This window comes from Cornus florida, unplaced genomic scaffold, assembly GCF_030987335.1.
Source record: "Cornus florida cultivar Cherokee Brave unplaced genomic scaffold, ASM3098733v1 CherokeeBrave_3.0.0_Hap2_Chr01, whole genome shotgun sequence".
Taxonomy (NCBI): Eukaryota; Viridiplantae; Streptophyta; class Magnoliopsida; order Cornales; family Cornaceae; genus Cornus; species Cornus florida.
The window spans coordinates 73,830,075-73,849,765 of NW_026775571.1; the positions used below are offsets into that span (position 1 = coordinate 73,830,075).

The 19,691-nt window shown below is 34.8% G+C and overlaps 1 pseudogene; it reads right to left on the minus strand.

Moving 5' to 3' along the window:
- Positions 1-539: 539 nt before the first annotated feature.
- Positions 540-17,696, minus strand: LOC132301785 (uncharacterized; annotated as a pseudogene).
- Between the last annotated feature and the right edge of the window lie 1,995 nt (positions 17,697-19,691).

Here is a 19,691-nt window from a genome sequence, read left to right on the forward strand (position 1 = left end):
ATTGTATCTATGTTGTGGGAAGAGGAGTTTCAAGAAGTTGTAATGGCTCTTTTATTGGAAGTTTACCAAATTTTATGGGATTATTAATTCACAATAATATTACTTAATAACCAGTTTTTATGGGATTAATTCACACACTAATATTAAATTTGATGACCACCAATTAATTGTTAGTTGAATTAGATTCAAAGCTCTTGCTTGAGTTCAATAAAAGTGTGCTAATTTCCTTGGGCAGTTGAGTACTTATCACTGAAATTGAAGAAAACAAGAAGATTATCCATATATAGATGATATATGTATAATAAGTCTATTCCAGGTTACATAACTTACTTTGTATTACACATTACTTAATAACGCCAATTTAATTACCCAAATCTGCAGACATCAACCCAACTCGTAATTACCCAACTCGTAATTACCCTTCCAAACATTCCCTCTCTCTCTCTCTCTCTCTTAACACAACTCGTAATTGTAATCAAATATTTGATCTCTCTCTCTCTCTCTCTCTCTCTCTCTCTTTTTAGATTTTTTTCAATGATTACAATATCTGTTTTACTTTCCTTCCAAGTTACTAGCCGCCGCCTCCATCTATATATTTCCTTCTTCCCAACCCACTTTCCAAAAACGTACCGCCTCAATCACGCTCCTCCTCTTCGTCTTCTTCTTCGCTAAGTCTGTCCCACTTCTTCTGTTTCCATTTTTATTCACCAATCATCGCCGCGTCTCAGCCCTCTTTTCATCATCGCCGCGTCTCTTTTCCGGCCTCTTTTATCAGCGCAGCGCCTCAGCCTCCAGGGTTTCGGCCTCCTTTTTCTTAATCCTTATCACCGCCTCTTTTATCTAGCACAAATATGTTTGTGCCTCTAGGATTTCGGTTTATCCCCACAGAAGAAGAACTCCTCACACACTTTCTCAGAAGAAAACTGAAGCAAGAATCGTTGCCTTACGAGGGTGTAATTTTGGAGCGCGATGTTTATGGCGATTCTCCTTGGAATATATTTACTGCTGAAGATCCATGGCATTCATTGAAATCCAATGAATTTGTTATCTACGTCTTTACCCAATTGAAGAAAATTGACCGCGAAAAGAAGAGAATTGTTCGGAGAGCCGGATGTGGGACATGGGATGGCCAAACCGGTATCAAGAACATTTATAATAAAGAGAAAGAGCTTATTGGATTCAACAAGATGTTGAGTTTTGAAGTAGATGTGAAGAAAGATGAGTTCTTGATCATGCCAAAAGGTCATTGGACTATGCACGAGTATTCATTGGGCGGTGTGAGTTTGAATGGGTTAGAAGAAGGCACCCATGATTATGTAGTTTGCAAAATCAAAAGAGATGATTCTAAACATCTCAAGAGAGCACCAAAGCATCATGCTCATGAAGTATCCAAAGAAGAAAACCCTAGATGTCGTAAGAAGATGAGATATGATCATGGTGAGGTCTCTACAACTCCACAAAACATTGATCAATCTGTGTCCACAGTAACAATAATGGACAGTCATCCTGATCAGTTGCTTCCACAGAAACTACCCAACAATACACCCTTTGATATTCAGCCATTGCCAACACATGATGATGATGAGACTGCAACAGTCTTTGATCTGTCCAACATCACAATCAACTCTTGTGATATGCAGCAGATAGACTCATTTTTTGACAACTTAGATGCAACTGCAACCTCCAATAATCATGCATATACAATAGCAGCAGAAGACTCGTTTTTGGAGGACACTGATCCAGAAATGCAGGAGCAACTCAATGCTTTATCTGAATTTCTTATGAATGATGATGAGCCATCACTTTCAGTCGGCAACATCGATCAACTCCAAGAAAACTTTTGGCTATATTAATTAACATGACCTTTGTATAGTTACTGGTTATGTCGTAGTCATTTGTCTATCACTTGTAAATTGTGCTTTATATTAGTTTGTTGCTTCTAATTGTAAATGGTAATCTGGAGATTCAGTTGTTTTGCAAGTTATGAAAGTTGAGCCCCCTTTAAAGGCTTAATATGTTGCCATTATTTTCTATGAATAATATCTCGTGCTGTTGCTTTTGCTCTATCTACAGTAGTATTAGTGTTGTCAATTCTGTGTCCAGGTTACTTTGTATTATTAGACAATACTTGATAATCCCAATTAAGACAACTCGTAATTAGCCTTCCAAACATTCCCTACTCTCTCTCTCTCTCTCTCATAACAATAGCTGTATTTCTCCCCTTTCTTCTTCGCTCCGACCGCCGCCATGGCCGATGAAGAAACGATCCCCATCTCTCAAGAAGCCGGCCATTAATCACTTCCTGAACCTGCCCAACATGGAAACTCTTGCAGGCTCTGATCATCATCAAACCAAGAATAACTCCAAGAAAAATGCCAAGAACGCAGAAATTGGTCTGAACCCACCACCACTGCCTTCACGCATGAGGAATCGTATCCAACACATGGGTGGTTCTGGTATAGTTGTGGTGATACAGAAGGGGTTGTTCGCCACCGACCTTAAAAAGGGCAACAATCGGCTGTCGATTCCGGTCAATTTCAATTCTTATCTGCAAATTTAGGGTTCTAATGATTTATGTATATAATTCAATGTAATTGTTTCCACACAGTCAAATGCTTATTATGTAATGGGATTGTGTGTGATCACAGATGTTGTTTCTACAAAATACTTTTTGTTGTATCAAGTTTAAGTTATGTAATGAGATGGAAGTCTCTGTTCTCAACAGAGAGTTCAACACAATTTTTGTTACCGTTACTCTCCTCAACAGAATCAATAATTACATAGATAACTTTTTGTTTTATAAGTTTTGTTGTTGGTTTAATCGGATTTGAGTTTGGTGATATTTACCCATTCGCTAAAGAGATTGTGAGTGATCACAGATGGAACTCTCTGTTCTGAAACTCTCCGTTCTGAAGAACCTCAAAAGAGGCTTGTTTGAATTTTTGTTACCGTTACTCTTCTCAACAGAATTTCAACAACATGGGCTTGGGCTCTTAGGATTTGTATAGGCCCGTGCCTTGTTCTGTTTGGGCTTTTGCCCCTTCAGCTCCATATTTCCTTACATATATATATATACACGTTACAGAGTTATATTTTTCCTTACATATATAAACATTACATATATATATTATTAATGCAAATGCAAATGAGCTTATATTTTGGTTTTTAGGTTCTGTTTTGTTTGCATTTTTTTTTTTATCAAAACAAGACACTTGTTTTGTTATAAAGTAATTATTTTAATAGTAGTCGGAAGAATGTTTGGTAAAATGTTGCAAGTTTGAAAAAATGTAATTGTTAGTTTAAAAATATCATTTACGAGTTTTTCAAATTAAAAAAAAAAAAATTATTTTTTAGTCAATTACGTACCTTTCACCGATTCTATTAGATTCCCAAATCCACTGGTTATTACTACTCTGCTGCTAATTTCTTGAGAAGATATTATTTATGTAATTTGGAGAAGGCAGTTAAAAATTCCCAAATGATTGTGACTCCGGATTTATTTTAGACATTAGAACCCTAACGTCTATGTGTTTTTCTTTTACACTGAATTGATTATTAACCAAAGTTCCATACCTGTCTCACAGTTTCCATCAACAAATAAATAGAAACAAAACAAAAGCAATCATCAGCCACTTTATGGCAGATCTAAAACTGCCTTCTTTTTCAAAACTGTTTATTATTCAAATATGCTTGTGACATGCTAATGCTGACTGAACCAACATCAGCCACTTCCTTCACAATGGAGTGCTTGATCCCATGCAACGTTCCTTTCCTATGCATACAAAATTTATCCGGTTTCAAAGTTTCTTCCCCTATGCACCTCTTCCAACATTATTATTTTCAGTCTCATTTTGTTTGGTGGAAGCGACGTTCCACGCGCTAGTTTCTCCAGTTTTTGAGCTCCCAGCTGTAATTTTTTCATTTGGATTTCCCAAAGCAGCTTCCTCATCAAAATGCTTGCTTTGCTCTTCTTTTTCATTGGTGACCTCACTACGATTTCGATCCCCTTCTTTATCACCCCTGAAGTAAGACAAGAAGCATAGGTTGCCAAATATTAAGTCTGTTGTCAGCAATAAGGTTTTAAATTTTGATAACATAACCAGAAAATATGACTTGATCACCCAATAATGGAGAAGATAATAGTAGTCTTTTTTATCTTTTTGTTATCGTGCTGAACTGGGATTGTCAAAGTGAGCAATATGAACTTTGTACCCGTTAGGCAAAATAAGCTAATCTGGGATTGTCAAAGTGATATCTTGTCAAGGGTATGAATGAATCGAGCCAAGTATTGGACTATTCAAGAGTGTTTGGAAATAGTGGAATGTAAATCTGATATTGCCTATAGACCAAGCTCAACCAATCAAAGCTTCGTTCAAGCATGTTTGTCCATACTCAAGTTTTTTCATGGTTTGCAAAAATCTTAAAATGGTACCACCTACAAGATGCAAGAAATCCTCTTATGTTCTTAGCCTGATCGGGAAGAGGCCAAGTCCTTAAGCATTTTCATTCAAAAGCCAACCTTGAGCTTGGCTTGTAAAGATTTTAACAAGTTCGAACAAGCTGAATAATTTGCCAGAGCTTGAGTGGCTCTCTAAAACATAGTTTATTTCAAGTCCCCCCCAAAAGAATAATAACAATAACAATAACAATAACAACAACAATAGTGAAGTATAAAAAATTTCTTACCCTGAATAAATAACGAGTCCAATAGCAACAGCAGCAAAGGCTATAAAGTACATCCAATCAACCTGGGGAGAAATTCAGCACCCTTGAGTTTAGAGTTGACTCAAATATTGAATAAAAATGCAGGTAAAGCTTAACGTTCTTATAAACCTTCTCATGAGATGCGAATCAAAACAACCCACATATCTACAGTCAACAACGACAAGTTTAGCATTGTGGACCCACTGATCTGCGTGGAAAAGATAGTTATGTCAGTAGAAAAAGACAGTTACGTCAGTAGAAAAAGACCTACAGGATAACAAAGATGTTAGCATGAATTCGCAGAGAGTACATTTTTATTCTAACTAATATCCCATTGGCGAAGTTTAAAATTGTCTGGAACCATTGGTCATTAACAAAATGGAATTAATTTATATATAACTTCAATAGCTCCCCCCACCCTCCTCTCCCACTTGTCAGTTGCCAATACGTAAATCCACCATCCAACAAGCAGGAAGTACTTAAACCACTAAAGGTCACATTTCCTAGACTGTTTACTGTGAATTTTTCATCACTCTTTTGATTCTGAAGAGTCCTATATATACTTCCTTATGTACGCATCTCCATCACGGTCTATTTAAAATTCCGAAAGATCCTTCTCATAGGAACCAAACAGAAAGTGCAACTATGATTTCTATAATGAAAGTTTGAATCAAATTCACATTAAATTTTTGCAAAGAAGTTTCAAATGGTATAAAAACAAAAGAAACATCATATGCCTTAGTTTGGCTTAACATCATAAATCCCTTGTGGGGCACTTCAAGGCTCCCATCAAAACAAGGCAACATAAGTAAAACACCTTAAGCCTTTAAAACTTGGGTGGGAATCTCATTAGGCTTACCCCTTATGAGCCAGGACATAGTCAAAGTTGCACTTTGTTCACCTCAACTCACGAGGCATGCATCTCTTGTGTCTAAATTTTTAACTTTTTTGGTTCTTTTTAATGATTAACCATCTCTCTATGTGATACGTGACCAACCATTTCTCTTTTGTCACTTAATTTGGAACATACATCTTTATATACATACGAGCAAGTTAACTATATACCTCGGACCTCACGGGGTCTTATCAATATTTAGAGGGGACAAAGGGGGGGGGGGGCTCGAGTTCGCGAATTCTGGATGGTGACTTCCTCTGCATTTGGTGGTGTCTATGGAAAGAACACAATAGAAGATCCTTTGTTGGGGAGGAGTTACCCATTGGGGCACTTAAGTATTCTATTATTTGTTCTTTTTTTAGTTGGGGCATGGGGAGAGATTGTTCTTCCGTTGAGGAGTTTTTGGACTTTTTGGGGTCTTTGGATCCTTAGGCTTTCTTTTTTTTGCTCTTGGTTCTTGTTTAGCTCTTGGGATGCGTTCCCCTTTTGAACGCTTTCTAATACAATTTTACTTATCAAAAAAATATATACATACAAGCAAGTTATAATGTTTATATTGCTATTTCCAAAATTTCGTGATTGGATTATTATTTTTCTATTTTTATGTACAACCTTGATATATTAAATTTTACTATATACTTAGCTTAAATTTGCTAATATGCCCCAGTAAGAGAAGTTCATATATTACTATTTATTTTGTATTTTACCTTTTTATTCTTTTATAACAATTCCACGTATACTATCCAGTATATGTCCCACCTATATGGGATATGGAAGTAGAAAATTAGAGACAAGCCTAATCTTTGTTATTATATTGCGCAAAGTGGCTGCACTGAGGCTTGAACCTGTTATCACGTTAATTCCAGTTTTTACCATTGCACCAACCAATAACCCCTCAAGACATTTTAGCTGAAGTGCAAAATAAACTGTAGAACTTACCTTTACACCTCAACTTCAATGGTGTAACACAATTGGCCACAAACTTTCACGTTAACCACTTGGCTCTTTATTATGGTCTTAATATATTTATAAACATTTTTATTTAGAATTCAAAGTCATACTGTCAAAGTGTTAAGGCTCAGTGTCTTAAAGATTACAAGTTTCCTAACAGAAAGAAAAACGCCTCACTCTTGTTTCTTTTTTTCCCAATTTTCTTAACGTGCAATACGAATCCATTTTTTATTTTTATTTTTTTTTTGTAAACTTAAGTAGTTACCATGCTATTTTAAAGAATGTGCTCAAAAAATTTTCCATTAAAATTGCGGAAGTAGATTTTGAAAATGCCATGTATTAGTCACCAAGATTATGACAATGCCATATATCGTTTACCAATTGCATCTTTTCACTAGTCTGGATTTATGTGTTGACTTTTGTGTGCATGTGTGTGTGAGAGAGAGGGAGAGAGAATAACAAGAGACTTACAGCCCTGGCTGACCAGTGGATGGATTTGAGCTCATTGTGCTTCAGTATGCTTCTACAGTCATTGTTAACGAAACAGATTGACCACAAAAAGGCATAGGAAAAAGATTAATTATCAAAAAGAGAGCATATCAAAAATATTGTTTGTTTCTCAACAACATAAAAAATAAATAAATAAATAAATAAAGAAGATGGTACCATATCAAAAAAAATTGGGCCTGTATGGATGCTTCTTGAATTTGAATAGCCCCATTCACTTCTTGGAAGTCATTTTAATATTGAGATTTATCATCTAGAATGGAGGCATTAGTGAAGATGGTACCATATCAAAAAATTTGTTTAAAATCTTGAACTCAAGTCATTTCAAAGAAACCAAAAACTCACCACATTGAAAGAAACACAATGGAACTCTAATTTCTTTAAATGTCTCCATTCAAAATGATGTACTTCTACAATGAAAGGCTATATAAATTGTGAATAAGGTCATTCAAGTTCAAGGAACGTCCAAGCAAGCCCTGAATATTTCCATTAAATCAATTTAAAGGCAACAGATCAACCCAAATTGAATATAATCACAGAAGTTCAATATACTGCAAGAAAAATTAGTTTGTTGTTTAGCTGTGAAATCAAGGATACATTTGGCAAGCACTGACAATGGCACCAAAAAGGCCCAACATTACCATGAGCTGTACCCTATCAGCACTTTTCACAAGAAACTCCTGCACATAACCGAGTATTAGGGTAAGGCGCAAAAATCTAAATACACCACTGTTACCAAAAATAAAAAAGTAAATAAAGGGGAATTTAAACCTACTTCATGTGGACAGCATTGGACCCATTTCTGTTTCAATAGAACTGCTATTAACTCAGTACAATTGGAACAATATATGAATTCGCAAAAAGAAGGAAAAAAATAGAAAAATAAAAATGAGAAACGGAAATATATATATATATATTTCCGTTATATATATATATATATATATATTCAGCAAAAAAAGACTTTGGCTCCTTCACCCGATTATCTGGCGTCTTTTCTATTAGGCAACCGCCACTCATTTGCGGCATCATCCATCATCTTCTTCAATATGATTTTTCTTACATATTTCTAGTATCAGTTAACTCTCTATAAAAGAAGTCTTCCTAGATCTTTCTAGAAACATGTATCTCTCTCTCTCTTTGTTGTTGTCGCCTTTTTCTTTTCCTCCATTACACGACTTCTACATTACCCCACCCCGTACACATTGCTTACATAAATCCAGTTGCACAGCTCTAATCCCTGACTTGTGCATTGACTAATTTTTTCCATATTAGCTATGATTCTTAATCTAATTTCAGTGACTGGTAGGTTGGATAAAACCACAGTTGATTGTTCAACAACCCCATCTGTATAAATTCTCATTTCACAGGTCTGCTATAAGTGAGTGAAGAAAAGGGGCTTACATAAGTTATGTCTATGGGAGGGGCGATATGCTAAAAAGTGGGGCAGATAGAACCAGAAAAAAATTGATAACATGATGGTTGGGACTGCAAAAAAAGGCATCAGATGGCTACCAGTGAGGAAGCGAAAGGATTTCAGCAAAGAAATGATCTGTATTCCCCTTTCATTTTCTATGAAAGTGAACCACCACAAGTTTTGCAAACTAATTTACTAAAATGTCCTTAGTTCTAATGAGTTAGCCAGGATTTCTAGCAGAAAATAAAATTCCATTCTCATAACTGAAAGAAAGAAATTTAATACACAAAATCTAGAACAAAAGATCTAGGGTGAAGTTTACGAAATTATATAAAAAATATGAATACACGAATAAACAGTAATTATAAAAATATAGGCAATTCATAAAGGAATAAGGTCTTCAAAACTTCAGATAGAAAATGCTACCAAGCAGAAGCAACCAGAAGAATACCAAAAATATATCGACTTTCCTAGCATTCGAAATTAATTCTATCAATCGGTATTTCATTTGCTTACTGGACGGGTTTTTTATTAAGCACGCATGAATTACAAGTGGATAACATGATACAACTGCACAAACATCTTTTATTAAAGCTAAGAAAAAAGATCACTAAGTGGGAGAAAGATATGACAGAAGAGAAGGAAGCAAAAATGAAATAATCAAGAGAAACGATCACAGCAAGAAAAAAATATAGAGAAAAGGAAAGGAAAAGGAAAATAGTCCCGAAAAGCAAGCAACAGGAACATTTACTAAAAAAGAGAGAGTAACAGAAGCATTTTGAGGCCATTTTAAGGGGTTTGTAACTTCAAATCAACCATATATTATACAAGGAGGGAAGAAAAAAACATTTACAACGGTCTATGGCGATAAACATAGGTCTCTATCTAGTCTTTACCCTGCTAGCATGCTGTGTAAGAGGGACCAGCACTGAGTAACCGAAATAAAAATAAAGTAAAAATATTATAATAATCATAGGAAGCTGTCCATTGATATGTATATGAGAAAAATTATTAGACCTTAACCCAAGTCTCTGATTATAGTTGCACAAAGTCCGTGATCTAGACCTAGAGCGGGGTGCATAGGTCTTAACACTTAGTAAAATAAAACACTGCCAATTTGTGAATTATGAGCACATCTTAAGCAAATAAGTCCTGCCCTCATTCGTATCCTGAACGGGGGCAGGGGGGAGTCCTTTACATAGAAGGAAGAATGAGAGTACCCACCGCAGCCACAGGCTGAAGCAATATCAATCAATTACATTGTTAGTTATGCAAGTGATAAGAATAAATCAGTGAAATAAACCAATCACACTCAGAACACCAGATTTTATATAGAAAACCCAAACAGGAAAAACCACGGGACCCAGCCAGGCAAATAAAGCATCCACTATGTAGAAAAGATATTATAAACTAAGTAACCAGATTCTAAGACCAAGAATCCCTTAGTCCTTCCCAACTCAAACTTATGCAAGACCAATCCCAGATCCTTCAGTTGCTGATCTGTTGACAGACTTTGCCTGTCACAAACTCTGCTTTTCCATGAATTATCTATCTCCTTGCTAGTATCGTCCAACTATGTGTGTAGGCTTTTTTGTTGAAATCCTTTGAGAGAAGCAACTAAATCTTCAATAACTCAGTGATCCACTTACCACGCTAGATGTATGATGATGGACGCAAAGACACAAAAGCCTGGTAATCAAAAGATTACTAAAGAGCACAAGCCATATGGATGAAAAACTTTGATGCAAAAGTGTGCCATGGAACTTGTGCTAGCTATATTCTCCACTTTTTTAAAACAATGCGTGACTTTTTATAGAAAATAGGGTTTTAGAGTGGTTGAATTTGAAAAGGAAACTCAGAATTTGAACTGCTCGATCAATCGAGTCAATTATCAATTGATCGACAAAAGGCCAGTATCCTTCGATGGATCCCTCGATATCCTAATTAGTTTTGGATTCTGATTTTATTCTATTTTTCAAAAACACTTTCAATGCATATTGAATAAGTTGCCCTTGGACTAGGAAATACAACTAACTTAACTAATTAGACACTGTAAAATAAACAAATGGCAGAACTTTGATCGCAAATGTGCCATCCTAACTCCTATGTCCTAATAGCATAAACAGCAAATATACCTTTCCTACATAAATTAACCCATGAAATGTCTTCAAACCAGATATGCATGCATACTAATGATAAATGATGATATTAAATTACCTCACTGACATTACTGACAGCATAAGCGTAGACCCAGCAATCACAAGCAAATCACCTTTAAAAGGATTGCTCCCACCTAAAGCCAAAATAATATTATGTAACATCAAGGAAAATTATTTTAGTACGTAGATACACAAACAATGATATCTTTTGGAATCAAAAGTTCTACTGCAAGCTACATATCAAATTGAATAAAACATTACTTTTTCCAACATTATATCGAATAATTGTCTCAGACCTACATCCTAGTTATGCAGATGTGAAGATGAGCAACTCATAAAAATTAGAGTGCTAGATTTGTGTGCCTGCTGTGCTATATTCATGTACAATTGTAGCCAATTAGTGCTCTATTCAAGTCAGAATCTGGCCTACTAGGACTCTTCACTCTTGTGACTTATTTGACACTCAATTTCTCTCCACCTCTAGCAATACGGACTACAATCTGTCATGGGAGAATCTAGACGGGGTTACTTAACACGAATAGCTTGTGTCAAGAGTCTACTAAAAGATAAATTTCCACTCCATCACTGGAACTTTAACAAAAGAATCTATAACAAGAGTAGGATTCGAGTGACGATGAAGTTTGAAGTCAAGACTTTGCCTGCTTCGATACCAAGTTGAAGTTGAATCTTGTGTTTGTAGAAATAGAGAGGAAGAGGAAGAAAAGAGAGAAGAGAATTTTATGAAGGATGAGAGTGAATTAGAGTTTTCCCATACCTCTCACCTATTTATATAGTGGGAAGAAAAAAAATATAATAGTACCCTTAATGAATAAAAGAAATAACAAACAAACATTAAAAGAATAACAAGCATCAATGGGGAAAACAAAGATATCAAACGACCAGCAAAAAGAGATGAACTTGAATAAAAAAATTCACATAGTTATGTGAACATTAAGTCAATAGCCATATGAATCCTATAATATCAATCTGTTGAAGTACAGAAACTAGCACATATTGTTTGCGACATTATCTGTATAGGAATCTTCACCAAAGATACAACCAGATAAACGTATCAAGTAAACCACACAAAAAATAACTAATTTTAGGGTCATTGGAATCAGATAAGCTACAATTTTGAAGTCCAGGAACCACAAGATCAGATAATGGAAGTTTCTTGACCATCCAAAAAGAAAAAAGTATATTACAAGTAAATCATCTACCTTGAGCATATAAGGAGCAGGATATAGTTAGAATCAACCAGGTAAAAGAGCATTTTCTTACTTGATCGGTCTTTTGCATGGACATCTGAAAAAACCACCACGACAAGACCAGCTACACAGAGTGCTACGCCTGTAAATTTTCTGTATCTGTATTTTGTCTTCAAGAAAAGCCAGGTAAGAACTATGACAGATGGGATTGACCAGCAATCCAGTAGCATGACACTTGTTCGGGATGTCACATGTGTATTGATATGCCATCACCACTGCACATCAAACAAGGATAAGATCAATTTCTAGAATACTTAACCTTCTCAAATAGAAAAAGAATTGTTTCTTGACTGCAACCTCAAAATTTTCAAATGGTACTTCTTGGAACAAAAAAAATTCGGAATGATAGGGGAGTAAACTTTGGTTTTCCTAAGGGAAATGGAAAATTTTCCGTATACATATTCATCATTTGTTCGTAGTTGATTCAGTGAATCAATTTTTCAAATTGATAATCCTCAATGAATTATTACTTTTTGGTCTAAGAGTGTTACTCATTACCCATTTTTAAGTTATAAGTAGCGTCTCTTTTTGTAAGTAAATAACATCAGTTTGAACCAGCATTGTAATAATTGAGTTCATCCAACAATAATATATTCATTGAATCATCAAAAATGGTGTTCAAATTGATAACTTCCCCATGGGCATTGGATCACATAACCTGTGTGCTTTCCATAGGGATCAAAGAAAAGCCCGTGGCCCGATAGCCCAACCAAGCTGGCCCAAGTCCGCCAGGCTCTGTCCCAGCCAGAAAAATGCCGCATGCAATTTCAGTCCAATAATGACCTGATTATAGGGCCTGAGAACAATTGCACTATTTGAACCTAAAGAGGGTTTAACTTGGGACAAGCTTTTTTTTTTTTTTTTTTGAAAGGCAACTTGGGACAAGCTTGTTTTACAATTAAATGATTTACCACTGAACCACAAACAAATTTTGTTTCATATTCTTCTATCTATATATACTTCTATCTATATATATATAAGTGAAAAAGTCATGTTTACTTATTAAAAAAACTGCATCACCATGTAGGTCCCTCTTCTAAAGGGGGAGATTAAAGATGGACATGACATTTGTCAATAAACTGATACTCAAATCCGAATCCTTACGTTGTTAAGTTTTGAGATTTTCCGCTTGCACCAAGCAATGAACCCTGTAAAATTGCATCTATTTATATACATGCATTATGTACATACATAGACATATATGCATATTTATCTACATGCATAGAGATATATACATACATTACGTGAACTCTTTAATGTTACATAAGGTACCCATGTCGACAGAAACTTACACAGGTATAGGCATGGGATTTATGTTCGATGCACAAACTAAAATCAGACATATCAAACCTCTATATGTGATAGTAGAAGAAGAAACAAACTCAAATTTGATAAAAAGGAAGAGTTTCCTACTTCTCACACATACACACACATATAAATAGAGAGAGAGAGAGAGAGAGAGAGAGAGAGAGATGGAAAACCTTCTTCACCACTTCCATTAATTAATTGGAATTAATTATACGTTAAACAATAATATATATATATTTATAGCAGATTTGTATCTAAATGTGCAAGATATGCCTAGGTACCCATGCCCAACTTTTTGGGTAGTGCTGCATACTCCCACCCTTACAAGCCAATGACCTAAAATTTAGACACAATTCAAAACAAGTCCCTATATCATAAGACAAGTAGACAACAGTGAGATTTGGGGTTTAAAGAGATCCAAAACCTATACACACTCCCGCACCAAGTAAACTTTTTTTTTTTTTTTTATAAGTAAAATTAATTGTATAAAAAAGCACTCAAAAGGGGAGTGAATCCCAATTGAAATACACAAGGCCAAAAAGAGCCTCTAAACCTTCAAAGAAGCCAAAAAATCAACAGTCTCCTCTAAAGATCTATAATTTCTCCCTGAATCCCAACAAAAAAGAGTGAAAAAAATAGAGAATTTAAGCATAGAAATAGGCATCTCCTTTCCTTCGAAATATCTCCTATTCCTCTCGAGCCAAATACACCACCACACACATAGAGGCATAGCCCTCCAAGCATCCTGAATAAGAGCCTCCATTGTACAACCTCTTCAAGCCTCAATCAACCCTCTAGAGGATCTAGGCATAACCCAGTGAATCCCAAACAAACCAAGCATCAAATCCCAACATTCCCTGGCCATGGCGCAATGTAAAAGAAGGTGATCCACTGTCTCCTCATCACAAAGGCACATGTAACAACGATTGACCACCACCTGAAATCTCGTCCTCAAATTATCCTGGGTTAAAATCTTTCCCAAGTAAATATGACATGCCCAAGTCCATATAAATAGAACAAGGAGCACTCTTTGGCCTTAATATAGATATAGAGAAGTATATAAATCATTATAAGATGTTACCATCTTGTTTGAAAAATATAAACATAATCAGATATGCAAGCAACTACAAGAAAGTTTACTTTTTTCCATTGAACTCATATATAAACTTTCTAGTTCTAGATTGCATTCAAGCTAGTAATTTATAAAGTTTTAAGGTTTGAATATCCTCAAAAGAGGGATAGAATAATAAATTGCAAGTTGAACAGGAAAACTACACAATGCTTACTTGCAATCAGGGCCTTTTCTGAAGTTGCACTCTTGCAATTTATTCCCACCATATTTATTTAGTTCAGAGAAACTTGTAGTGGAACCAGCAGAAATTTGTTTCCAAAGGTACACTTAACAGCATTAGGTGGCACATATGATGTGGCATCCGGAGGTTACAATAACTTTTACATGTAAGAAACTTAAAGAAAAAGTCCACAGCGTTCTTTCAGAAGGGGAATGATCCAGTGAGAATAGTAGCCTTCTCAATGATGAAAGACTTGTACAGAGCAGAAAGCGCAGGGATTACAATGTCATGCTGGAATTTAAGAAGTTACAGTAAACCAAAAATCACAATAGAAAACAGCATGTAAGAATCTAAGGTAATTGAAAATAACCAGATATGGACTCAAAGGTAGTCGAAGATCTATCATCTATAGGACTGGAAGTATACCAAATTGGTTATTTAGACTAATAAATTTGAATTCTCATTGCATTACATAAATGACAACTCTGAGATAATCTAAGACTCTGATGCAAGACAAGGGAGAAGCCTTAAATAGTTAAGAACTAAAGAGTTCAGAGGCTGAAAGTCCAAAGAACTAGGGCTGAAATTTGGAGGTTCGATAGTAGAAATGTAGAAAATAAAAGGACAAGTGGCTGGAAATTCAAATAAACAGATTGGTAGAGAAAAAGAATTGAAAACAAGAAAAAACTATTGGAATCACTCCAACAGGGCCTAGATATACCAACGGGCCTGTGGCCTAGCGGTATCAAACTCTTACTTCCCAAAGGGAGGTCAAAGGTTGAAGTCTCAAAAGAGACGTGTGTATGAGTACCAACTAGGAAAAAACAGGGCCTAGGTATCACACCTAGAGAAGGCATCACACCTAGAGAAGGCCTCACACCCTCAGAATTTGTGAATCACTCACAAAGAAACCTCAAGGATATTTTTATTCATTCATTGACTTAGTAATCAAAATTACAGTGTAGAATGCTATGTAATTCTCTCAATCCAGTGTAGCACTTAAAAGCTCTTGGGATAGGTTGAATCTGTGATGCTTGAGGGAATCCTGCTAGAATAAGTAGTAGATAAAGCAGACTGCTATGTAAGTCTTTCAATCCAATGCAGCACTTAAAAGCTCTTGGGATAGTGTAAAATCTGTGATGCTTGAGGAAATCAAGATGGGACACATAGCTTCTTCTACCTCTTGGTTTTAACTTTTCTGCACTTTTTAAGACGTCAAAAAAGGCAGACAATATCTTAATTTCTATTCAACCCTTGAAAATCCCACTAACAAGCCCAACTCCTTCCCCGTTTTGCTCCTTCAACCCAAGCACCTTAGAACTCCAACCAAGCCCCTATTTATGGTTCACAGATACAGTTCACAATTCTATAACATCCCCAAAAATTTTGTCTCCTTAAACCATTATGAAACCCTCAAACTCCATAATTTGATCAACGTTTATGGTTATACCTACATATAAATTGATTAATTTGACCATACACTTCATATTTAAAGCAGTCTCAGATTAATTTTTGCATCAGATCTCATGGCGAAGTGTTTTAACACACTTGCCCCACATCAAAGTTTCACATATGGATGATTCATTGTCAAATGGAGATGAGACAATATGAGTACAATTAGTAGACAATGGGGAAGCTTATAAAGTAGGGACAAGTATAAAATCAGACATACTTTTGGTACTTGAAATATATTTCAAGGAGATTCTTGAAAAGGCTTCAAACTCCCCAACTCCAGATATTCCATTGATATGTCATCTCACTAGACACATCCATAATTTTAATTTTGTTTTAATATATAGTGGGAAGCATTTTCCTCTTAAGAGTAAAAGGTAGCCCATTCCATCTAGCGCATGCTCATGCTAATGCTAGGAAAGATGTAAAAAGGTTGGATGGAAGAGATACCTCTCTCTCTCATAAACACAAGCACACAACACTCGGATTGGACCAAAACAGGAAATTTTTACCAATGATGTTTCCAGATTTGTTGGACTCAGAGGCTTGTGATGCTCTCACGAATCCCAACATGAGTATAAAGCATCAGCCCACTTTCACACACTGCCATGTTGGAGCTGGTTTGCTACTCTATCTAGTGTCTCTAATTCTCTTATATGTTTATCAATTAATCAACCTCAAAAACTATCCTTGCCTACAGTCATCATGAGAGTATATGACTTGGTCATTCTTTTGCTCCATGAAACTTTCAAGTAGCACAACTCGGCAACTAGAATGACAGCATTGCTTAATGGACCAACAATAACATCAATTTAATCACAAAAAGGCTACACATGAGAGTACAGAGAACTAACCTTAAGATCTTTCCTTCGGTATATCATGATGCCTCCATTTACTAACGCCAATTGCACATGATTTAGAAAAGACTGTGAAGTTGGTGCATTAATTCCTACAGCACACAAAAATATATATAGGATCAAATTAAAATAGATTGCCAAACACCCAAATGGCAGAAAAATTAAGGAAATTTGGATTGAGAGTCTTAGATATCAGAAACATATGTTAATAATTTACCATACTCCGTCATAATAAAAGCAACCCAAAAATGAAAAGCCAACAATTGAATGTCATTGCAAGATGGGAGGAAATTTTAATTTTTTTTAGTATAATGAGAATTTTCAGTTCATTCTCAATAATAATTACCAAGTTAAAAATAATAATAATAATAGAAGAATTCCAAAAAAGAAAAACCAACAATTGAATGTCATTCAAATATGGGGGAAAAGGGGGAGCTTTTAAATTTGTAATAGTATGATGAGAATAACCAGTTCATTCTCAATAATAATTAATGCATAGCTAGGTTAAAATGTTAATGCATTGTTTGTTAGTTGTTGTGTGTTTTTTTTTTAAGCAAGCTGAATTTAAAAATAAACAAACCCAATTTCTAATGCAGTGGTTCTCAATTGCAGATTGAATAAGTCACATAATAACATGTAATAGGAGAAAAAAAAAAAAAAACACATGATTAAAGAGAAAGACCTTTTCTGGCGAGTTCAGAAGATGAAAAGCCTGTTGAGGTGATTAGAAGAGAAAGTAACTGCCCCAAACCAAGACTGACAAACGTCCTCTTGGTCCACAATTCCTTAAAATTCATCATAATTTCAGTCTCTCTCTAAAATTTGAACAAAACCAATTAATACCCAAATCAAAGAATAACACCAAACAATAAGAAACCCAATCACAGAACACCCATTATTGTCCAAGTCCTCAATCTTCCACAAATCGTATCAGAGTCATAAAAACTGAAGACCCACTAAAGATTTATGTAAAAGGGTATACACAAATAAAAGTGATGATTATACTTTGAATGAAAGTGGCAACGAAAAGGAGAGGAGAGTTTAATCTGACACCCTCTAGTGAAAATCAATGGCTATGAGGAGTTCCCAGATTCTCTAGGGTTGTGTGTGCATTCTCAATCCGTTGAAATTGGAGAGTGAATGACATAAACTATATTATTTGTAGCTTTTGTTTCAGCTGTTGGGTAGTCAGATGACAGCAACAATTATAAGCGTACAAATATTTTCTGTGTGCATGGTATAGTGTGTGTGTTAATTTTATTAGGTTTACAAGGGGAGATAACCAAAAGAAGGATCGCAGCATTCTTCTTTCCAGCGTTGGACTCTCAACTATAAGGAGTGAGGTGGACGAAAATGACCAATAAAATATTAAGTTATCATATTATTTTATGTTATTATTATTTCCTTGATTTGTGCAATTATTTACAACTCACATATCATTAATATTCATTTATTTTTTAGAAATTTTGTAAGAATCGAATTCAAATAAATAAAAAAATAATAATAATAAGAATCGAATTCAGAATGTCCAATCGTAGTAAAAGATATAGACTCGTTAGTAAAAAAAATCTATTTTTTGATTTGTGATATGAATGTAGTTTTTCTTATTCCAAATTTTCAAGTACCTTTATGAATAAAAGAAGTGGATTAACTCTGTGATTTTAAAAATTATAACATAAAAGAAATACTTGCTAAAAAAAGGAAATAATAAATACATTAAAAATAGAAAATGAATACATAATAACTCATTTGCTTCTCTTTCTTTTCTTTTCTTTTTTTTTTTTTTTTTTCAATTCCCAAATTCAAATGTGGTGTGATTATTTTGCTTAGCAGATATTGGCAATTTGACACTGATAAAGTTTTAGACCTACTTTTTAGTGAGAAAAATAGAGGGGAAAGAATAGGAAAACAAAGGAATTAAAGACAGCCTCGTTAGGGGACCATTTTTATGGACCATCATTAAAGTGGTTTGACTATTGGGTTTCGAAAAGTTGGAATTTAGGTGGGTAAGGTTTTGGTGAAAAAAAATAAAAAAATAAAAATTTGAAAATTGTATTTAGTTCAATTTTTTTTAATTTGTTTTATGAAAACACAAATAAAAATGTCTAAAATGTCTATAATTTTTAGAGAACTGTTTTTTGTAATTCTAAAAAAATATTTTTTTATTTTAAAATTTTTGAGAATTGTTTTTAAAATTACAAATCAAATAGGCCATTTATTTTTATTTAATAAATTCGCAAACCACAAATATGTAGGAATTTTTTTTTTTAACAGGAAAAACTTCAAGATGGCAAAATTTTCTAATCTCCTTAGAAAAAATATATATATAAAAAGAAAAAAAAAAAAAAAAAAAGAAAAATCCGTGGAGTCAACTCATGCACCAATTGCTACATCCAAATTTATCACTAACAAGTAACAGTTGGTCCCACTTAACAAAAATTTCAACATTCCCATAAAATAATGGCTGACATTTAGTAATTAAAGCATACCACAATCCAGTGTGGATGGCACTACAGATTCAGCTAAGTACACCAAATGATATTATGTTAACCCACAAGCAAATCCCTCTCCTAGATGACATGGTGTGATGCCATTGGTCCAGCCTACATCAGCAGGTGGTGCCTTTCACACCTTACAACCACTCACTTTGTTTAGTATATATTCGGACTTGTGTACGGTTTCTGTCAGCCGCATAACGTGGCTTTTGACCTTTTGACCTTTTGATTTATTGCGTTTTGGCCCTTTTATCTTTAACAAAAGCATTGGTTTTGGCCTTGATTGATTAATTAATTCTGTAGTTTGAAAGATTCCCATGCCAGTTTTGACTCTTCACAGAAAATAAAGATTCAATGGATGAGACCCTCAATGTGTAAGGTCCACACGG